Below are 24,629 nucleotides of genomic sequence, written 5' to 3'. Positions count from 1 at the left end.
TGGAATGTTTACACCCACAAGAAAATATGTCCAAACTCTTAGTTCAAAATCATACCAAGTCTAGTGCTGATTATATCACTACAGATGCGGAGCAGGACATAGAATTACCTGCAGTGTATGAAGAGTTCCTGGATGTGTTCTGTGGGAAAAGTGCTGAGATCCTTCCCCCTCACAGAACATACGACTGTGAAATAGACCTTGTACCTGGTGCCAAGATTCCTTGTAGCAGGATCTATCACTTACTGAACAAGAGAACCAACATCTTAGAGACTACCCAGACAAATTTTTGAAGAATGGTTTCATTTGTCCTTCCAAGTCTCCGGTTGCATCCCCTCTGTTATTTGTGCCCAAAAGTAATGGGGAATTACGCACCTGCATAGACTATCGCGCTTTAAACAACATCACGATTAAAAAACGATATCCTTTGCCACTTATCCCCGTTCTCTTGGACTATGTAAGAGCAGCAACTATTTAAACTAAGTTGGATTTGAGAGGGGCATACCATCTCGTACTTGTCCCAGCCGGAGACGAGTGTAAGACCACTTTTCGAACTCGTTTTGGCTTGTTCGAATACTGCATATTGCTCTTTGGCTTATGCAACGCCCCTGCGGCATTTCAATTTTTCATAAATGATGTCTTACGAGATTTCCTTGACAGGTTCGTCATCGCTTACATTAATGATTTATTGATCTATTCACAGTCTGTCTCGGAACATGAAAAACTTGTAAAACTGGTATTAAACACCCTGCGCCAACATGACCTGTTCTGTAAACTATCTAAGTGTGAATTTCACACCTACAAGGTGGAATTCTTAGTCTTCATATTGTCACCTCAAGGAATCACAATGGCACCCAGAAAAGTTCAGGCAATATTAGACTGGCCAGAACCAACCTCAGTGAAAGATATCCAGCGATTTCTAGGATTCACACATTTTTATTGTTGCTACATCAAGCAGTTTTCCAGCGAAGCAAGACCTTTAATGAAATTGCTAAGGAAACATGTTCCGTTCCAATGGACGCCAGGAATCAAATTTGCCTTTCAAACCCTTAAAACAGCCTCTGTTTTAAATCATAGAGACATCGATCAGCCTTTCTTACTTGAAGCAGATGCTTCAGATACTGCAATTGGGGCAATTCTATCTCAAAAGGATGAACAAACTAACCAATGACATCCCATTGCATTACTATCCCAAAAATGTTTACCGGCTGAGATGAACTATACAGTAGCAGAAAAAGAACTGTTGGCTATTCGTCTCACCTTTAAAGAATGGCGCCATTATCTTCTAGGTGCAAAACATATGGTGAATGTCTATACGGACCATCGTAACCTCACATTTTTATGATGTGCTTGAGCTTTGATACCTCGACAGTTATATTGGACCTTATTCTTTGCAGAATTTAATTTTGTAATAACGTTCAGACCTGGGAAAATAAATAACAAAGCAGATGCTTTATATCAATGCAAAACAGCAGAAGAAAAAATAAAAAAGGCAATTTCACCTCCATCTATAATTCCAAAAGAACAAATTATCAGAGTTACCATGTCTGAACAGTTTTTTCAAGACATAAGAAAAAGTATGCTGTTAAAACAGATCTTAATTTGGCAACAAAAAGACAAAGATAGACCTAATATTCAAGGATTACCATTTCAAAAAACACTCCTATACATTCCATCAAAATCATTACAAAAACAAGTCTTACAATGGTGTCACCCGAAACTAGTAGCTGGACATCAAGGAATAGCAAAAAAAGCAAAGAGCTTGTCCAAAGCCATTTCTGGTGGCCTACCTGGAGACAAGATCTTATCCAATATATAACTCAATGTGACGTTTGTGCTCAAGCTAAAGGAGATTATAGCACCAAAAAAGGATTATTGCAGCCCCTTCCTACTCCGACGCTGCTCTGGGAAGATATAGCCATGGACTTTATTACGTACTTACCCAAGGATCAAGGGAAAACCACCATTTTAGTGGTGGTTGACAGACTATCAAAGATGGCTCACTTTATTGCTTGTGCGAAAATGCCAACAGCAACTCAGTTAGTAACCTTACTGGTTCAAAACATAATAAGATTACATGGCTTGTCTCGCACTAATACTTTCGATTGAGAAGCACAATTTACATCAAAAGTATGGAAAGCTTGGTGCAACAATTTACAAATAAAAAGAAACTCGTCCAGAAGTTTCCATCTGGAATCAGATGGCCAAACAGAGCGAGTGAACCAGGTATTAAAGCAATATCTGCATGCTATTTAAACAACAAGGCTCATGTGTGAATCTCTTCAGGGAAGCTGAATTTGCCTACAATAATTTAAAGCATGCTTCTACAAACATGTTACCATTCTTCACAAATCATGGCTGTCATCCACATTACACTCCATTGTTGTCAGCACAACCTCAAACTAATATGTCATTGTTGAACTCTAGATTTCAAGGAATGACTACTATTTTTAAACATTTCCAAAGAAACGTACAGAAAGCAAAAACAAACTTTAAAGTATTTGCTGAAAAAAAAAGAAAAATAGGACCAAAGTACAAGACTGGTGACTTCGTCTGGCTCTCTACAAGAAATGCCCAGTTCAAAAAGAAATATAAATTCCATCCACTATTTATTGGACCATTTGACATTGAAAAATGTGTAAATCCAATAGCATTTAAATTAAAATTACCGTGCTCCATGAAAATCGATCCTGTGTTTCACACTTCTTTGTTAAAACCAGAAAAGACCAAACGACAAGCTGGTCCACCACCTCTCCTCGTTGGAGATCATGAAGATTATGAAGTACACAGTATAAAGGGTAGTAAACGCATAAAAGGAAAATTGTGGTATTTGGTTTTATGGAAAGGCTATGGTCCAGACAAAGTCTCATGGGAACCAAGTGATGCTGTTCATGCACGACGTTTGATACGTAAATTTCACAGACAGCATCCAGAGGCTCCCACATGACTGGCAGTGTGAGCACTTTTGATGGGGTGGGCTTTTTGATTCTGCCACGTCAGTTTCCTGGTGCACCTTATCTGGCACCTGTTTTCTATTTTCTACTGTTTTTACAATTGATTGTCGTGACTTTGCCATTTGTCTTTGCTAATGCTTGTTGCAGACTATGATGTTATCAAAACCTATTGTCCCTTCTCAGCTCCAGTAATTTACCTGTGAGCTGGAATCTGGAAGCTTCTTCCTGAGCACTTTAAATAGAGGCGACACCGTTCCTATTGCTGGTTATTGAGAACCCTGAGCTTGAGCAGCAGGTTGCTGAAAGATGATTCTAGTTGCAGCAAGGAGACTGCTGGTTTCTTTCCTTAGGTTGCAGATCCACTCTCAGCCACAATCAGGTAGAATAGTTCCTTTCTTAAACAATAGCATTGTGAAAGGAACTACGTGCTGTTTTTGTTATTTTGCATTTTGAAAAAAAGTTGCATATCAGGCTGAAGCCCTCTTTGAGCATTTACATGTTTTGTAATTTTGGCACTTTGTACATCAAGCTGAAGCGCTCTTTTGTCATTTTCATGTTTAGTGATTTTGGCAACTTGGCACATTGCGCTGAAGCGCTCTTTGGGCATTTACATATTGATTTCCATAACTGATGACTTTGGCATCTTGTCACATCGCGCTGAAGTGCTCTTTGAATATTTGCATATTTGAACTCAGTGCTTCGCTCTAATGCGCTTCCTGGACAGTTGCATATTTGAACTCTGATACATAGTGCTCAAGCACTCCCTTGGATATTTGAATTTTAATCTGCCTCATTAGCATATGTAATGTGTTGTGTTTTGCAAAAAGGTTGTTGGAAGTACCACTCTCATATTTAACATCGGTTAAAGCACATCATTACGGAAACATTGTGTCTAAAGCCAAATGGCTCTTTATGTGAATGTGTGCTTCGTTTTGAAACATGGTTGTTTAGCCATAACATTGTATCCTTGAGAATTATAGGAACAGATATTGCCAGTGAAGCCTGAGAAGACATACACAAAGACTGTTCTATGCATAACCTGCTTTCTTTCATAGGTATGTTGTCATTGTTAAACCCATGGTAAATATAGTCAAAGAGTTTACTAAGCACGAAAGGAAAGCTTATAAAGTACAACGTCTCGTTCCAGGTCTCCCTCCCCGCTGTATCCCTCCCTAATTCCCCCCTGTCCAGCCACTTTGATACTCGGTGCAGTTAAGCTTGAGTCAAGGCTGCTGGAAGGTGGGCTTCTTGAAGGTACTGCTCCTGAAGAACCCAACTGAATTTTACCAGTTCTGACAATAAAAAATGGGGGAACATGTGTACGGTGAAAGTCCTTTTGCAAATGTCGACTGGTTGATTTTCTGTTGCTCATTGCTGTATTTGGGTGTTAAAGTGGTACTAATGAGGTGAAACCATTACCCAGACAGAGTAATCGTGCAAAATAAACAACACGAGGAAGTAATAATAGCACGAAATGTGCGGCCTTGAGGCTCATAATTTGCATTTTCTTACCACATAATTTAGTCACTCATGCAGCATAATTTGGTCCTCCCCTGCTGCATGTTTCCAGAGGCCCTGGCTACTCATCCACAGATAGCAGCAATGTGAGGGTTCTGTAGAGATGGACAGTGCCTCCAAAAGAGAGATAGACACTGTTGAAGAGGGTGGCCTCAGCTGAGGGAGGGCGCTTGTTAGAGGTGAAGCACCAGCCAATGTGGACGAGGTCAAACTAAAGACAAACTTAAAGAGGGACACAGCCCGATAAAGATGAATGCAGTCTGAGAATGAGGGCAGTGGCTGCTAGAAATATGGACCCTGCTACAGAGGGACAGGGCAAGCTTGTGATACACAGATGCAATAGTTTGTTAATGAGGGGCAGTGGAGATGTGCTGACCCAGGGCTCGACATCCTCAACCCTCAGTACAAACAACCTGCCAGCAGGGCTCACGGTCTAATTAGCCCAAAACAAAGAACCTGTCCCAGTGGAAGGGGTGAGGAGAGGGGTAGGTGCAGCTTCCAAAAGTGTGCAGGCAGATTGGGCAGAGCAGAGAGAGAAACAGCAGAACCAGGAGGAGAGAAGCAAAGTCTGTACCTGAGAGCATGAGGGAAGCACAATATGTACCTGAGAGCCCGAAGAGAGCACAGTCTCAACCCGAGGGTAAGAGGGCAGCAATGACAGTACATGAGGGAAAAAGGGGGTGGGGGTTTAACCTGTACCTAAGGGCAAAGTGGAAGGTCAGCCTGCACCTCAGAGTTAGAGGTGCAACAAAGACCACGAGGGGAGTACAGTTTCTACATAGGGAGTATGGGGGCAGGGAGATAGCCTTACCCGAGGGACGAGAGAGAAGATTAAGTCATTCTAGGGGTGGGGTGGGGTGGGGTGGGGGTGTAAGAGGAGGGCACGCCCTGCACCTCAGAGTAAAAGAGGTGCACAGACGCTACCTAAGGGCACTTGCAAGCACATCCTTAGCCTGTGCCCAGATTTACCTGTTCTATGGGTGCCGGTAAGTACGTGATCCGTTAGTGTTTTTTCCTTGTGCAAGCTGGAATAAATGGGACTGCAAGTCCCAGGATACAAAGCAACCCTCTGGGCTGGATAAGCTACTCGTGCACTGTGCCAGGATTCTTGAGCGTTCTGCACGTGCCGGAGGGGAGCGCATACAGTGCCAAAGGCGGGGAGAGGGACAGATATTGTAATTTGTAAGGCGGAGCAGAGATCTTACTGATGGACTAGAGTTGTCTGTCTGGGGAGCACACACTGCACCCCAGAGAGTGAGGCGTTGCCAGGGGAAGGTGAGAGGCGCGATTGAGGAGGGGGTTGTGAGGTGAATAAAAATGAGGGAGGGGAGGTAAGTGAGAGGAATACCGAGAGTAGTGAGGTGCACGGAGGGGAAAGAAAACAAACATTTGCAATGCAAAAGGACTCGCTTTTACGGGAGACCTACTGTCTTGCAAACGGGACTGCGGGCAGTCGAGAAGACACGAACAACGGAGTGCGGGGGGGAGGGGTGGGGGAACAAGAAGGCACAGACTCTCAAAGTAAAGGGGCCAGTAGCCATTGAAGGATACAAATGACGGCATGGCCATCATAAGGAGGGACTATCTAGCCTAAAACAAATCGGAAGGCAGCATTTAGGAATGACAAAGACACATGCCAATGAAAAAGATGGGCTGAGAGTGGGTGGAGCTTTTATAGCACTTTCACTCCACTCTGAATACAGCATGCCTCGTAACCACTATAGGCTCGACCTAAAAAGGACATTGTGTGTGTGGGCAGAGGGTTTTAGCCATTTTATATGATTTATTCTGCCACTTATTGATAGTGACATATGCTACCATGTATTAAAGTCAGATTTCTTTTTTTGAAGAGGAGGAGCTAACTGGGCTAGTACAATCGTTTCATGTGTGTTCTGCCCTTTTACTTTCATTCTCATATTTTCTACAACAATACACAGGTAAAGCATGAGTTGTTCATTTCAATTGGGAGGTGCAACTGTGTCACTTTCATTAAAATGCTGAATTGTATTTAAAATCTTTGAGTCATCTACATTTAGTATTATAGTTTATACCATTAATAATAAGAGATGTTAGAGTTGATACTATCTCTTATCAATCATAAGTAAGCCGACTATTTTAAGAAAACATTAACATGGTTATTTTTCAGCCCAAACAATTTGGTCATGACAATCCTTTGACTCCTGAGTGACCAGGTCATGGTTGCATAGTGACCCTCTGGGCTAATAAATTATACTGTTAGTTATTACTTATGGAAACTGCTGTGCCACATATGAAAGGAGAAGATGAAGGTATAGGACTCCCATTAAACAGTTTCTCTAAAACATTATTGCTCGGGTGTATTTCTTGCAAAAATACCATATCTGCAAATAAAGTATTCTTTAATTTAATTTTAAAGGTCAGTTGACATCCTGCAGTCCCTGCATGCTATAATTAATATTTATAAATTTACAAGCTATTAACCTGATTTATCTGTATACCAAGTATCTGGATTTATGTGCAGCAAAGACAAACAAACACACAGAGACAATGGTTTCTTACACAAAAAGAGAATAGTAATAATCATACTTGGCCTCGTAATCATGGATTTGGTCTTTTGACTTGAATTCGGCTGATCCAATGTTATAAATACTGTTGTTTGACTTCTCAAGTGCTCAGTTTTTTTAGCAAATATTCCAGAATCCTGTACTTTCAAAGGTACATTTTTCAGCTTTTAAAGTATTTTTTCTGAAATTCCCGATTACACCAAAGATAAAGGGAATCAGAGTCTTGAATATCATATTACTGAATTTAATTATTTTTTCATCTTAACTAGGTCTCTGTCAACGTGCATGTTTTATGATTCCAAATATGGCATAACATATTTTGTCCTCTGATAATTATTGTACATAAGTCAATGCTCACTTAAAAGTTAAATGATGAAGAATTATACTCTTATCCTAATTCTTTGCAATTGCACACCTGAAGACTATTTCCCAAAAAGATTCCTACTTCCACATCGCCATTGCAGATTTAGGTATGTTTGTGGCTAAATTGACATATGCAATGGATCCAAACTCTCTCCCTATTCATGATTGCCAATGAAGAAAAAGAAAAATGGATTATGGCCTAAGTAGAGTGAGCAGCGACAGTGGTAGCCGAGGGTCGGTATTTTGGCGAGCAGGGGCGGCTCTAGGCTCATGGTGGCCCCGGGCAGGGAGCGTAGGTAGGGGGCCCCCGGAGGAACGCAGGTACGGAGGCCAGTGAAGAGGGGGGGGTGGGTCAGGGTGTTTGGAAGTGGAACAGAGCCGGAGGCCGCCAAATCCCTGCCAGGGGCCGCCACGCAAATATGTATCCATCCTCAGAGGATTATTATATTAAGGATATATATTGGTGTGGCGGCCCCTGGGGTTTGGCGGCCCTGTGCAGGTGCACAGCTTGCACATGCCTAAGGCCGCCCCTGTGGCGAGACACCCGATTTTTGGGTACTCGGCACTCGGGGCACCAGAACGCCTGAGACCAAACTTCCTCGACTCCACCACCAAGGGCTCATTGCTTTACGCCACTGCTTGAGATGAAAAGTAATTTTAGAAATCAACCAATATGTCAAGAATCTGAAGGGGACGCACACCTACGTAAATAAAGAGTTGTGCACTCCTTTTTGTTGATAAACGAGGACTGAAAAGTGTGTTTAGTGTCCCACCACAGTCAGGACACACACACACCTTCGCCCACACTCTTTTAGCAAAGATTCAACACCATTTACCCATGAGCTCCATACTTTATTATTCATATGAAAGATAAACCCCTGACCTTTGGGGAGGGATTTAGGCGAAATGAACAATCAGCCCAACCTGTCTGTGTTATGTGGCTCTTCGCACCAAAGATATTCCCCCAGGTAATTCCCTTAAGAGACTACCACACTTCTCTTTCCTACCAACTAATGACAAAAAAACAAATCAATGTAGCCAAAATGTACCACACACAGAAGAAAACAGAGGATAAAGGGAACTTGCCTGAAAATACTCATACAGCAGATTATGCCTCATGTAGCACATGTCAAATGCCTGTGACATTTCGTGGAGTACCAGGAAGAGGGAACCTTAGTTATCAATAACTGTGAAAGCATCACTGGCCACCAGTGTTGTTACTTCTTCTCTTTAGCACTGATGGAGTAGTAGTAATGATGGAGTAGCTATAGAGGCTAGTAAAGGTTGATGTACCGTTGGACAGCTAATTTTTAAAAACATTTCATAAACAATGAGAGTGGGTGATGAGGAGATAGTTAGAAAGTTCCTTAAAAATGGCAATGCTGTGGTAGCTGGTTGTATGATTGAGGCACGCATGGCTAAACCACAAGGGGCAGATTTACAAGAAAGTGACACATCTGTAGAGATGCATCACTTTCCCCACGCCACCCTGGAAAACCTTTGCACTACCATGGATGCGCTGTATTTAAAATACGGCGCACCATGGCATAATTCTGACGCATCATTTGGGGCAAAAGTCACGCATTGCTGGAGTCGTGTCATAAGCAAGACGAACACCAGCAATGCATTTTGAGGCCTATTCCCACTACACTGCGTCACCCCTTATACCTGCTTCAATCAGGCGCAAGGCTTTGACAAAGTGGCATCCTAGAAGTGACGAAGTGAAATCTTGTAGATTTCACTGTGTCACTTTTACATGGCTTTCCTGCGTGGGAAAGCCCACCCTGCATACATTGTACCTGACGCAGGTATAATTTGATGAATGGCTTTACAACGTGAGGCATCTCCCTAGATGTGTCACATTGTAAATTGGCCACATTTTTTACACTGCCGCTGCATCACAAAAGTGACACAACAGTGGTGAAAAAGTGTCACAAGGGGCTTGTAAATCTGCCCCAAGTGTCTCTTCCACACAGCCCGAACCACAAAAGCATCTTAACTGCGCATTCCTTCACTATGCATGCCTTTACCATGCAATTTCGTGGTAAAGGCATGAATGGTAAGGGGGAATATGTGGCTAAGGTCGCACGCCCCTCCCCAAGCTACAAACCCCCTACCTGCCCCACTGCCCTGTGGTCCAAATACCCCGACCCCTTCCCACCTCCCACACTTCCCTAACCCTTAACATACACTACACTGACCCCCATACACCTCGTACTGTCCCTAAAACTACCCCAACCCCTTCCACTGCCCTTAGGCCTAAAACCTTAATCCCTATTTTTAAAAACTACCCTGACTCCCACCCCCCTAGCCCATAAAACACTACCCTGCCCTCCCCTAAACCCTAAAGAGAACCCCAACAACCTATCCCCTGCACTGAGGCCTAAAACCCAGATCCCCTCCCCCGCCACTCTCCCTAAAACTACCCCATCTCCTTCCACTTCCCTAAGCCTATTACCCTAACCCCTATTTTTAAAAATTACTTGTCCCCCACCTCTGAGCCCTTAAAAAACTAGCCCTCCTTCCCCATAGCTCGTAAAAACTACCTCAACTGCCCATTCCCTTCATCTGCCCTGAGGCCTAAAGCCCTGCCCCCCCTCCTGCCCCCGTGCTGTCCCTTAAACTACCCCAATTCCTTCATCTGCCCTTAAGCTCAATACCCTAGCCCCTAATTAAAAAAACTACACAACCATCCCCTGCCCTAGAAACGACCCGACCCTCCCACAACCCTGAAAACTACCTCAGCCCTGGAAACTACCCTGACCCCCCTACCCCCCAGCCCTGAACCGGCCTGACCCCCCATACCTGCCCTGAAAACTACCCCAAACCTCTTCCAGTCCTAAAAACTACCCCAACCCTCCCACGGCCCTGAAAACTACCACAACCCTGAAAATGACCCGACCCAATCCCTGAAAACTACTTGACCCCCCTGACCCCTGAAAACGACCCCTACCCCCAGCCCTGAAAACTACTCCGACCCTCCCACAGCCCTGTAACCTACCCCTGACCCCACTCCCCAGCCCTGAAACTCACCCTGACCCGCCTTCCCAGCCCTGAAAACTACCCTGGCCCTCTCACAACCGTGCAAACGACCCTGACCCTCCCACAGCCCTGAAAACTACCCCAACCCCTCTAGCCCTGAAAACTAATACTGACACCCCTCCTCCTTGAAAACGACCCGACCCCAAGCCCTGAAAACACTCCTCAACCCTGAAAACTCCCCGACCCTCCCACAACTCTGAAAATGACCCCCTCCTCCCTTAAAACAACCCCCTCCTCCCTGAAAATGAGCTCTCACCCTGAAAATGACCCTAACCTCCTCAGCCCTAAAAACAACCCCACAACCCGGACAAACTACTTCCACCAATCCCAGTCCCAGCCACACTTACCTAAGTGCATCATCTCTTCCTTGCGTCTTTCTGCTTTCGCCAAGCTGTAGGCAGCAGCTAGAGTGCGAACTGTCTTAACCATGCATGTGCATGGTTAAGATATAGGTGTGATTAAGGCAAGTGTGGTAAGGCATGCGTAGTCGGAACACGCGTGGCTCTGCCTGCGTTGTTCCAACTGTTTCCCCTGTTGGTTATTTTTAGAGGGCTGTGGAAGTTGCCTGTCTGGAATGTGGAGTTTACAATGCTGAGAACAAGTTTAATTGCAACAGGAGTCAATGCATAGATGATCTCTAAGGGTAGGATGCCCTTTTGTGTTGCGCACCATTTTAGTGAGCTTATAATTTTTTTCCAGTTATTTATTTAATATGTAAAGCACAGATGATACCTTAAATATGGCTTCCTAGAGCTAATAATGCTTTTTTTTATCTATTTTTCTCTATTTGGTAGTTAACACACCAACAAAAGGCAGACCATTAATAATAAGGCAAATAAATATAGAAAAGCAGGTAAAGAACACATGACTTAGTAGCGTGCAGCAGGACACGAAAATACCATCAGAGATACAAAAATTAACAACTGAGAAAGTAGTAGATATTTGTTTGTCAACATAGACATGAAACAATATAGATTATAGTAGAGATTAAAGCTGGTGGTGGTACGTAGCCTTAATTCTCTTACATTTCAGATAATGGATGAGGTGTGTCAAATTTTGTGGAAGGGCCAATTCCAATTTGTCCTACCACATGGCATCTAAAACAAGACACTTTGATTTGTACATAATGGCATGACATTCATCAAGCCTTCAGTGAAAAATAAGTGTAGAAATAGTCGGACAATTGTAGATACGTATTCTATCATCATAAGCTAGAGGGAATATCAGGTGGAAGAGTAGAGATTTGGTGTATTTAGTTTCTGTGTTTCAGTAATGCAGAGCAGATTTTGCTCAGGATGTTCCTTTTGATAATGAAATTGTGATTTATGGTAGTGTGAAGTTGAGTGCCTAGAACTACATTACTATTATTTGTGGCAGTGTGTGGGATGATGGTTTATTTATTTATTGACTTAGTGTTTTATAGAGCGCAAACGTGACCCATTAGGGTATCAGAGCGCTTTACAGGGATAACACTTTGTATATAAGTATGAAATAGTCAAAGAAAAAAAATACCGTAAGTAGGAGTAGAAAGAGGTGAAACATTTGGGGAATAACTGGGTGTATACAATGTTCACATCATAATGCAGAGAAATCCAGCAAATACATTTGTGGGAGTATAAGGTCAGAACAAGATAGATAGCAGCCTGTCAGTCCAAACTCTACCGGCAACAAAAATAAGCAAAGCCACTGAGCGGTGTGTGCAATACATGATTTATGGAAGAAACTTGTTCATTGGGAAGGTTTTGCTTCCTTTTTAAGTATTGACAGAGAGTGAATTTTTCTGATGAAAGACGGCAGCGAGTTCTAGATTCTTGGTGCGTCCACAGAGAAAGCACAATTGTACGTTTTTTCCTTTCGGAAGCGGGGTGGCTAGAGCACAAATTCTCTGGGTGACCTGAAGTTTCTGGCCCCTCCAGAAACCATGAATTTGGGTGAAATATGCTGGGGATTTTGTGTGTAGTGCTTTGTGGGTGATACATGCCAGTTTGAGTTGGATTCTGGTTTCAAGAGGAAGCCAGTTCAGCACCTTCATAAGCGGTGAGTTGTGGTCGAATTGTTTTGAGCTGTTAAGTGTCTGGCGGCAGCGTTGAGGCAAGCTTTTAGGGGGGGCGTCGAGATCTTGGGCAGGCTTGAAAGGTTTGAGCATCAGTATTCCATTATGGAGATAACTAATGCCTGGACTGATATTTTTAGGTCCGAGGCATCAAGGAAAGGATTTAGTTTCCTCAGGTAACTCAGGTGAAACCTGGCAGTTTTAGCCATCGAGTTGATGTGGTCTCGCATATTCAGGTTGCTGTCTAGGATTATTCCGAGAGATTTGATAGATTCCACTATGGTCAGTGTGTAGTTTAGTGCTGTGATCAACTTGGTCGATACCCGGATGCCAGTGTTACTTTTAGGGGGGGAAATTAGAAGGAGCTCCGTTTTTTCTTGCATTTCATTTTTGCTGGTTGCAAGTGAGTCATTGAACAGTCAGCTTTAGGGCTACATTCAATGAGTAGATCTCCTCTAGAGATAAGACTTTGATGTAGATCTGGGAATCATTGGCATACATGTGCAAGTAGATGTTGGCGGTACGTAGTAATTCAGCTAATGGTTCAAGGTAGAGATTGAAGAGGGTTGGGGAAAGAGTTGATCCTTGGGGGACTCTGATCGTTATCAGGGAAGGAACAGATAGATTACCGTTGACTACAAATCTCTGCGTGCAGTTCCATAGGAAGGATCTAAACCATTCAAGAACGGTTCCCCTACTCCCATCCTGAATTTGAGGCTTTCAAGTAGTTCCTCATGGTTGACTGTGTTGAATAGAATTAGGAGACATGTTTTGCCTAGGTTAAGGGCTTGAAAAGCATCATCCACAATATGGAGAATAGTAGTTTCCGTGCTGTGTCTAGGCCTGAACCTGGATTGGAATTCCTCTAGCAGTTAAAGTTGGTGATATATTGGCTCAGTTGAAGTTGCACACATTTCTCCAGAGCTTTCGCTAGAAATGGGATACTGGATATTGGTCTGAAATTGTCTGGAGTAGCAGGATTCAAGGTGGGTTTTTATGATGGGGACGACTTGACCGGCTTTTAGAGAGTTAGGTATGGACCCTTGTAGTAGGGAAGCATTGATTATTGTAGTCCAAATGGGAATGATAAATTGAGAGGCCGCGGCCATGCAGCTGAAGGGGAGTGGGTCATTAAAGTGGTTATTCGGATTTAAAGAGGATAGAACTTTTGAGATGGAATGGTCATCATATAACTTGAAGTTGGACCAGTGCGCTTGGTTCTTGGGTGTTGTCTGGGGGGGAAGAGAGGAGAGATGGGACCCGGTAGGAAGAGGTTGAATGTTGCTGGCGGAACAACATTATTTTCCTAGGGAGGTAATTTTGGCTGTAAAAAAGGAGGAGAACACCTCACAAGTTATTAGGGATTTTGAGGTTTCTTTGGAAGTTTTAGCGTGTTTTTTAGATTGGTGTTTTACCATATCAAAGAGCTTACGAGGTCTGTTCTTAGAATGTTCCTGTTGTAAGTATTTCTGGTCTGTCAGAGAAGTTTTAGTTGGGAGGCTGAGGGGTGCTGTCTCCAGGTTCTTTCTGTTAGCTTGAGGGCTCTCCTTTCATTGTTAAGGGATCCGTTGAACCAGGGGGTTTTGTCTTTAACTCTGGATCTTTTTAGCTTTAGTGGGGCAAAGTCATCAATTATGTCAGACATAGTGTTCTGTAAGGTTGTTTACCTTTGAGAGATTTGGAGGGGGGAGGAGGTCATTCTCACAACATGCAGCCAGCTTCTCAAGATCTAGGCTCTTTGTGTCCCTGTGCCAGAGTTTCGGTTTCACAGGTAGCGCTGGCCTTGTCTTGTGGGTGCCGGGCAATAGGAAGGTAATAGCATGGTGGTCAGACCAGTCGCATGGATCTATTGAGTTAAGCCTGACTGCTGTTGCCTTAGCAATGATTCAATCCAGTGTAGCGTCTTTCGTGTGAGTTAGTAATGTGCAGGCTTGAGTAAGTAATTGGTCAGCAAGAAAGTCTTGGAGTACATTAACCTGAGGGTCATTGAGGTCATTTCAGTGCAGATTAAAGTCTCTGAGAAAAATGTCATTGGAGTGGGGGGAAACCTTAGCTGTAATGATTTCCATGAGGTGCTCGATGAAGGTGTCGTTCTTGCCTGGGGGTGGTAGAAGATGTGCAGTTTGCACAACTGGGTAGCGTTGTTTCATATGGAGAATGCAAGATATTCGCAGGAGTCAGTGGGGTCAGCGTGAAGTTCAGTGAAGAGGAGGTCTGAGTGGTAAATGCAAGCAATGCCTCCACCTTTTATTAAATGTCTGTCAAGCCTTACGATACTATAATTTGAAGGGACCAATAAATCTAGGTAAGGTGACAATGATTCATTGAGCCATGATTCGGTAAGGATTGCTATGTCAGACAGGGTATGAGCGGCGATGTCGGAGGTATGCTTTGCTGCTGATCGGCAGTTAATTAGGAGGCTAGAGAGAGGAGGGTCGCTGCATGTCTTGTGAGGTAAAGAGGATAAAGGTACTTGCGCTAAGTTGTTGCTGTTTACTTCTCTGTTACAGAGAGTTGATGGTCTATTACAGTTGATTGAAACTGTGTGAATTAAGTATTCATCTTTCTTGTCTGGAGGACTGGGGACGTCAGGAGAGGACTTAAGGGACAAGAGGAGGGCTTGAATTTCATCCTCCGAGAGGTAGTGGGGATTCTTGTGAGGGTGAAGGTGTCTCAAGGCTAGCAGCAAGGGTTGAAGGAAGGGCTTGGTGAGTGGGGGAAGAATTGAGTTCTGGGAGAGCTTGATATTCGAGATAGATTGTTCTGTGAGGTTAAGGATGCTTTTCAGTTCAAGAATGGAGTTATGGATGCTCTGAGCTATGTTGGTTGCTCTGAGGTTCAGAGTTTCAAAGTCCATAAGTGAAGGTTTAACTTGCGGGAAGGTGACCAGTGAGTCAGGACTTGTTCTGCTGGCGTGGTTGGGTAGCCTGGTAGGGCAGCTCGACCACCCTGTGTCTAGGTTAATGAGGGGATAGGCGTGCGAAGGGCTAGGCACGTCCAGCAGGGTGGACATAGAGCTATTGGGTCGGGTGTCCACTGCGCTGTGAGTAACTAGTGTGTTGGTCGCGATGAGTGACGGAGAGGAGTGAGTGTTGGAAGAGGGCGGCGGTGGCGTTGTCTTATTGAGATATGATGGGGGTTGGGGGGAAGTGGAGGGAGGTTCACTATTAGATATAGGGGGATGCTGCCCAGAGTGTCGTCTTACGTGGGGAACACCATGGGTAGAGTCGGTCAGTCTGTACCTTAGGAGAGGGGGATACAAGAGGGAGTGGCTGTAGCTTTGGTGGACATTAATGGGAAGCCCTTAGCCTTGTCCTTAGAGCTGCATTGACCGGAGCTATGAGAAGAGTAAGATGGGGATAGCATGCGCTGGGTGAGTATAGAGGGAAATTTGATGAGATCTGTGTTTGGTGCTTGGATAAGAACGGTGCTGTTTTTGTATAGGGTAGTGGTAAGATCAGCTCTTAGATTAAGGGAGGGTGTGATCATGAGTTTGGCGCCGTATGGAGCATTCCTGGATTCATGTACGTTAAGTAGGTTAGATAGAGCTGCGCGCCATAGTGTGGTTTTTCTTGAGTAGAAAATAAGGTCATTGATAATTGTGCTCCTGTCTGTGTTAAAGTACAGGTCGGAGATCAGAGTCTCAGGGTGTCTTCTCAGGAGGGTATGCTTGAAGGTTTTAGTAGTGGGCCTCGAAAGGTTAGGAGGGTATATGATGGTGTAGGAGTTTCCCCCTGTTACACTTAGGCAAGAGCCTGCCATACTGGTGAGAGAAGAGAATGGGTGAGGCCAGGAGGGTGAACTTTGATAGGCTGCAGGAGTGGTTCTAGAGTTTATTTGGAGAGATTCCTACTTTGGGGCACAGTCAGGGATGGCTGAGGAGTTGCAGGGCATCAGGAAGAAGAACCTATACTAGATTCTGAGCCCAGGCAGCACGGGCAATACCCATTCATGGTGCTGACTGATCATGAGGAGGGGCAGGGTTCAGTCAGTGAATGCCCCTTTGTAATCCAGTAGGTAAACAACAAGGTTGACCTTGTGAGGATGACCCTGGGTAAGGCAGCCCATGGGTCATCACTAGAGGAGGGCGGGAAGAAGCCCATGATCACATTGGCCCAAAAGTTTATGGCCGGGCAGCAGGCAGTCCGGTCAGTTCAGGAACTCCAGCTAGCAGGGAGATCACGGTGAGTAGGAGTGTGCGATCTGGCTATGGGCAGATGAGTTAAATGCAGTATATGTATAATCAAAAAGAGGGAGGCAGAGTGAGAATCCTTTCAGTCTCCGTAGTGTAATTTAGGCTGGACGAGAGAGGTCTCACTTAGTCCCTTCTACTCTGTCCTGGCAGCTTGTGCTGACACTGCCTGTCATCACCCGGAATCAGTGATTCCGGGTGATGACAGGCAGAGCCAGCCTAAATTCCCCGAAGAAGCAATTTTCTTAACTGTATTAAGGTACAATGGAGCCTTAACCACATGAAGAATCAGGTCCAAAAAAAAACTTTTATTCTTCACACTTTTCACTATTTCACCCCTAATGGTCCTGACGAAAGCCTATTGATCTTTTGACTGTCTAAGGCTGAAACATGCTGACCTTTTTTTAAATTTTACAAGAAGTGCACTTGAATTCCTTATCAAACTTGCAGGTTGCACATACAATTTTATAAATAATCCGAATCCAGATCTATTAAAAATTCTTTTTTCTGGCTGTCTGGATTTTTTAAGAATCACTGCTCACTACCCCCACTGTTCCACGATCACTACTGCCTTAAACCTAAGGTAAAAACCTCCTGGTGGAGGGTGCACACACAAAAGATGACCCAATGATTACGCACGCACGTGTAAAGAAAAGCGGGGACAGAGTATATACCGCTGAGAGCAGTTTCCAACATACACGTGTATGAGGGTCATATTTTGGGAGATACCTACCTTCAACCTGCAAAACCATGGTTTAAGCAGGACCAGTGATCCTTTCCCCCTTTTGATTAAGAGTTAAATGCAGTATATACATTACGAAGTGTTCAGACAGTAAATCAGTAGGGCAAGGGGATGGTAGGCATTCCTCCCGGTCTCTCAAGGAAGGTTCCTGCAATGCCACAAATGCAACTATGCTCCTGCATTTATATACATCAGAGGCAAGCAGGAGCCAAAACGTAATACGTAGTAGGCAGAAGCAGAAAGGAGCATTAGCATTGAGTGCTGGGCTCCTCTCGTAGATTTCGTAGAATTTGGGCTACCTCAGTGGCAACAGAGGCCCAAGTGCTTTTTCCCATGGTTATAATGCCAGGAGCAAGTGGTGGGGTAGAAGCTCCTCCTGGTTACCCCAGGAAGGCTAATGCACCGTTTTGGCCAAAAAGACAGCAAAGTCAGGCAGGGAGAGATCCAAGTCAGATATTGGGATACTTCTAGCATCCCTAGTAGGGATTGGGCTATATCGGCAGTAACTGAGGCCCCAGCATCTGTTCCTCCAGCTGTAATACAGGTGAAAAGGGGGGGCAAAAGGAGGGTAGGCACTCCTTCCAGGACAAGTAGGGGGTAGAAGCTCCTCATGAAGGCTAATGCACCGTTTTGGCCAAAAAAACGAAAAGGCAGGCAGGGAGAGATCCAGGTCAGATGTTGGGCTACTTCTAGTATCCCTAGCATACTAGGGATACTAGATCAAGTCAGATGTTGGGCTACGGGGAGAGTAGGAGAGCATTAGAGATAAATGGTAATGTTCCCCTAACCTCTGCTCCATGACACTGTGTGCATGTCTATACTTCACCTTCAAATGCATGCAGGTCCGGCATGGCATCATTAGCAGCCAACATTTTGATCCAAATGGAGAACATCATTTTGCGATGCAGTGCACGCTACGAAATTCGTTTTATTATTTAAATTGTTTACTTACCTGTAATTATCCATATGCCGGTTTTTAGTCCTCTCCACCCTGGCCCTCCCCCTCCACGCCTCCCTGCCCCACCGTAACTCCCTCCACGGCCCGCGGCTGGAGTTTTTCTCCAATAATGCGCTGTTCATATTTGGCTAGAATATTATGTACTTGCAAAGACTTCACAATTACTCGAGTGTATGAATTCAAAAATATTGTATATTTTATCGGCCCTGTATTGATTACCTTAAACATCTTTCTACTCATGCGCTGTGCTGCAATCATAGATAGATTCAACTAAGCCTAGCGGTAAATGTGAAAAAGAGTAGCAATGTCCCTCATTTTGGTAGGGGCCTGGTGGAAAGCAGGACTTGACATGGTCATTTTTTTCTTGTGAAGAAGAAAAGTAACTGTGACAATTTTCAGAATCTCGCATTCCATGCCTGCAGACTTACCTTAATGCAGGCAGCATATGACAACTGTAGTTCTCCATCATTGACAAAACCTAGAGATTTGTAATTGCCAGAATTGGCTTAAAGTCACAGATACCTGGACCTGCAGGGACGTTGAACTTTTCAGGATTGAGTTAGCAAAAACTAATGGCGTGCGCCCCAAGGATATAAATGCTTTGGCCACGTTTGTGATAAAAGCCACACACTTATGCCATAAAATGCTCTTCTGTCACAGGCTGCATTAGTTACTGGCTATCAAAGGGGTCCTTATGCACAGGGCATAAGTCCTAAAAGTGTTTGTACTAACCAAGTTAGGCAGTATGCAAGTGATATCACAATGTGTGACTGCATGTGACGTCACAGGAAGTGACATCACAGGAAGTGGCCTTATAACTAAGGCTTCCTGTTTTCCGCTTTTACTGATTTTTACAGATAAATACAGACTGAAAACCATTTATTTTCCTGTCTGTATTTATTTTTAAATGTGGATAAAAACGGAAATTGGATTGTTTTTGAGTGATTCTAAATGCTGTCTATCATGACTGCCAGGCCAAAAGCTGTGCAGATTGACAGGCAAGGGGATTAAAAAAATATAGGGATTTTAGTAAAGAGCCTTAACCCCTTCGCTGCGGCAGCTATACCGCCGCAGCGCTAAGGGGGAGGCGGGGCCGCGCGGCAGTCCCGTGCTCGTGACGGAACCGCTCCGTCACGGCCCTAAGGTGAGCTGTGCTTGTGACGGAACGGTTCCGTCACGGACCCGCCCGCCCATTAGAACGTCAGCGCAGGCGCGGAATTCGCGCTGTGCAGGCGCGGCGAGCGGGCCGTGACGGAACCGTTCCGTCACAAGCACAGCCCACCCGAGGCTCGTGACGGAACGGTTCCATCACGAGCATGGGAGGGGTTAAACAGCAGTACATTTGCTCAACCTTAATATTAAAATTTACATATTTTCTTACAAGTGCGTATTTTACCATCTGCGTGTGTATATATATATTTGAAACCTGTCAGGCGTTCAGGCACGAGTGCACATTAACTGGTTAAATAAATGCAGAAATATACAGATTTCAGCTTCATTTTTTTCACAAAACCTAAAATAAATATGGATAAATACAGGTATAATTAGCAAAAAATAAATATGGATAAATACAGACGGAAATTCCAAAATAATAAAAACCATAAGACCGGGAGGCCTAATTATAAACCATGACCCTACAGGAAGGGACATTGGATCATAAGACCTAATATATGTTTAGCAGGTCTATCATGAGTACATTTGAGTGCATTAGGAATGTACATGGAAAACACTCCTGATTTAGGCAGAAGACACACTTTTGTAAACTACATATAAAACAATGTTACCTTTTGTCAGTGTGAATCTTCATTTGCCTGCTATGTGTATTTTTTATATGACAGCTTTTTTAGTCTATGGTGGATAGCTTGCAGACTTTTCAAAGAGAGAATTGTTTTATGAGAACAGTAAGTTAAATACTGGACTACGATATTTGGTTGCATGCAATAAAAATACGAGTACAAGTTTCAACCATAAATTTAGAAATGTACAATACTAGTCAAAAACACTTTCTGTCTGCAGAAGTGTGAGATGGTCGAGGAGGCTAAGAAAGAGCACTGATTGAAATTAGGATGTTTAGGTTTGGTTCACTTTTCATGAATAGGTTACTGATAGAAAAAGGACAATTGTTGGGGTCATTGGAATTATGCAATTCTTAATTTGCGGAATTTACTGCATAATTATGGTCACTGAAAATTGTAAATTCCATCAAACAATTGTGTTTCCAAGTCTAATAGAACGGTCCATATGTTTCAAAACACGTGTACTTCACAAGATTTTAGTATATCCTGTTCATAATATCTGCATACAATATAATATTGTTTGCTAATTATTGCATCGTTCAACTTTATTATCATATTAATGATTGCTGGGGATGATCTGATTCCAGAAGAAAGGCCACCTGGAGTAAAAAGATGTTGCATTGCTTGTCACCTTGCTGTGCCCTATTTTCCAAAACACTTAAATATCTATATTGTTTTAACTATCTATATATTTTTTTAATGTTCTCTTAGCTGTTCTGTTCCTTGTCCAACCTCTCAAAATCCACAACCCACAGACACAAAAAATCTTCCTCTTAACACCCCTAAAAGTACTTTTTGCGCATTTAGTAAACATCTATTCAATTTCTGTTCTTATTTTAACTGTCATGTTATGAATATGAAATATCCTTTATACATTTGTTCTCTTTTTCTTTCTCTATTTTCAGTCTTTTAAAAAACAGGAGCACACACGCACGCACACACACACACACAGCCACCCACACGGACAATCACACACACACATGCACCCAACCACCGACGCGCACACACACTTTCCTTGAGTTTTCACAAATTGCTTGAAAGATGCCCTATTAAGAAATCTTAATAGCCTAATCCCTTAATAGCTATCATACAGTTTCCATTCACTGCTTAGCGTGATTACTTGCGTAATGTCGGTTTCCTTCCTTCTCTGTTAAACGATGAATAGGTGAACTTGGCTTTACCGTAAGTGAGAGCGTGTTTTTGTGTTTCTCTTGCAGGTTTGCTGGCGCCCCGACTGGCTCTTGTACAAGTTGCCCTTCAAGCGCAGCCATGTCTGCAGTGAAATGCCACCACCTACGGATGACGGGCTCTAAAGAGCATTCTGGGCGTGCGCTTCACTGCAAGGCACTACAGTACAGGCTTTGTGGGTGGCATTGTGGCACCAGTTAAAAAACCATCTGCGAGCAGATGAAATACGCACTGCTCTGTGGATTAGCCACAGATGAGTGGAAACATTTAATTGATTGATGCTCGTTTTAAATGAAGGTCAGACAGATGAAAGCCACTGATATTTTCAGATCGTCTTCGTCAGTTAACATTTGTTGTCATAACAGAATATGTGAAATATATGAGATGTGTAAGGAGTAGTGGCTAAAGAATTTACTTAAGATTATATGCATGAAGGTAAGCCACTAATGAAGTTTTAAGTTAACTTGCCAACATGTACTTGTTTTTACTGCTATATATCTTAATACACTAGGGTATTCAGGGCTAAAATGGCATAACTTGCTTTGCAAGTGCTGCTCAGCTGAACAGCAGTGCATTGAAAAGCAACTTTGATGTAAAACAGACATCCTAATAATAAAGGAGAACTCTAGCGCACCGAAGATTGCTTTTTCTATTATTTGGAAAACATGGCCAAGATTTACTAAGGTTTTGGTGGGTTCTCGCGCAATGCAAAAGGAAGCCGAAGCAATACAAATGCACCTTTAAGCACAAAAAGTTTTAAAGCCAAAATTCTCTTTAAGCACAAAACTAAATGGCATTATGTCGCGTAGCACAACACCCCTGCTCAGGGATGCAAAGCAGGCGTTTCAGAGGGTAAGTGGGAAAGATCCATGGGATTCGATGCAGACCCATTCCTACTGAAACCATGCAAAATGGCGCTGTCTAATGTCTCTTGGACTAATAGTGCCAATTTGAAACCAATCCCAGCCAATGGGCAAAAGTTGAGGTGAGTGACATCAAGTTATTTTTCGACGCATAATATGTGCAACAGTAGCAAATAATGCACATATTATTCGATTTTCCCTTGAGAAGTCATCTGGGTGAAAATAATTGTTCTAGAAGATTTATCTGTAATATAAAACACATGCAATATACCTCTTGGTATCTTTTGCACAGTGATGCAATGCTAAATAGTGGTTATCATCACATGGGTATGTCATAATTTGTCCTTGAGTGGCCAACAAAAAACCCATTGGTGTGCAATATACCATAAATATGACTAGCCACTATTTTTGTTGGTTTGTACAATGCAGTTTGATATTTGGCCAGAATTGAGTGGCACACATATTTATAAAGCTACCCCTATGATCCCCAAATTAAGTGAAGGTTGATTAAATCAAGTTTGCAAGTATTAACTCCAATAGGTAATGCTCATCAATCTCCTTGAGGTACCCTATGGGCTGGATTGAGAGGTGGCTGTCATGTACATCTTCGAAATATGGGAGACTTACATTAAATTAGAAAATTGACATTATTATTTGTATCATATATGTCAGAAATCCTGTCAGAGATACTCCTCTGACTCCCACGTTGGATCTAACAAGGTGTGAAGGTAATGCTTCCAGAAAGAAGAGGTCTTATAATTTACACCAGGGGTGTCCAAACCTGTCCTGGCGAGCCGTATCCATGCCAGATTTTTGGGATATCCCCATCTGGTGATCACGGTTCGATCCCCGGCGCCGGCGGCAGATCAGAGTGCCCAGGACGGGGTCCATGTGACCCGGGCCGTCCTATCCCCTGGGTGTACGTGGTTGTCCGACATGTCGGTCGGATGTGCTTTTACGTACCGGATCGGAATCGCCCCCCCTAAAATCGTACGTAAAGTATATAGCAAGTCAACCTGAAATCTGCTGGGTCAGAAAGGGCTCGATTCCGATCCGTGTCGGAAGGTTAGGAGTCCGTACGAATTTGTCGGGACGGCATGGCAGAGTGCCCGGGATGGGCTCCATGGCTCTTGGGCAGTCGTCCCCCGGGCGTCCGGGGCTCCATCCAGGCCGACGGCATGGCAGAGTGCCCGGGTCGGGCTCCATGGCTCTTGGGCAGTCATTCCCCGGGCGTCCGGGGCTCCATCCAGGCCGACGGCATGGGAGAGTGCCCGGGACGGGCTCCATGCGTCCCGGGCATTCGTCCCTCGGGCTCTTGGGCAGTCGTCCCCAGGGCGTCCGGGGCTCCATCCAGGCTGACGGCATGGCAGAGTGCCCGGGCCGGGCTCCATGGCTCTTGGGCAGTCGTCCCCCGGGCGTCCGGGGCTCCATCCAGGCTGACGGCATGGCAGAGTGCCCGGGTTGGGCTCCATGGCTCTTGGGCAGTCGTCCCCCGGGCGTCCGGGGCTCCATCCAGGCCGAAGGCATGTAAAAGTGCCCAGGACGGGCTCCATGTGTCCCGGGCATTCGTCCCGGGGACGGGGACGGGGTCGGGAGAGTCCAGGCGGCTTCACTTCCATGCCCGGCCATCTGATCGCCCAGATTCCCTCGCCCATCTGGTCGCCCGGATCCCCTCGGGCATCTGGTCGCCCGCAACGCTTTCCTATGGGGCGACCAGATGGCCGAACTTCCCTGGAAGTCCCGATGAGGTGCCATTCGCCTCCCGGATCCCAGCGAGGGCTCCAGGAGGTCGGGTACTTTCACGCCTTGGGTCCCCTCTGTCACCTCGCGTGCACAGTTTACAAGAAAGGGGGGTAATTTTCCTCCGGATTACTAGGGGCAGGGTACGCCCGGACACCCCTCCGAGGCTGGTGGTTCTCTGCCATGGGGACCAGATAAGCTATGCCTGGGCAACACCTCCCTAGGCCATCCGGGGCTCCCACCTCCAGGCCGACGGCATGTCAAAGTGCCCAGGACGGGCTCCATGAGTCCGGGACAGTCCTCCCCCGGGCGTCCGGGACACCCATCTCCAGGAGGCCAACGGCATTGGCAAAGTACCCAGGACGGGCGCCATGGGTCCCGGGCAGACCTCCCCCGGGCGTCCAGGGCACCCATCTCCATGAGGCCAACGGCATTGGCAAAGTACCCAGGACGGGCTCCATGGGTCCCGGGCAGACCTCCCCCGGGCGTCCAGGGCACCCATCTCCATGAGGCCAACGGCATTGGCAAAGTACCCAGGACGGGCTCCATGGGTCCCGGGCAGACCTCCCCCGGGCGTCCAGGGCACCCATCTCCATGAGGCCAACGGCATTGGCAAAGTACCCAGGACGGGCTCCATGGGTCCCGGGCAGACCTCCCCCGGGCGTCCGGGGCACTCATCT

This window comes from Lissotriton helveticus, chromosome 2_1 (genome assembly GCF_964261635.1).
Source record: "Lissotriton helveticus chromosome 2_1, aLisHel1.1, whole genome shotgun sequence".
In the NCBI taxonomy this organism is placed as follows: Eukaryota; Metazoa; Chordata; class Amphibia; order Caudata; family Salamandridae; genus Lissotriton; species Lissotriton helveticus.
The sequence above is the reverse complement of the archived record's forward strand: the minus strand, read 5'-3'. Positions refer to the sequence as shown.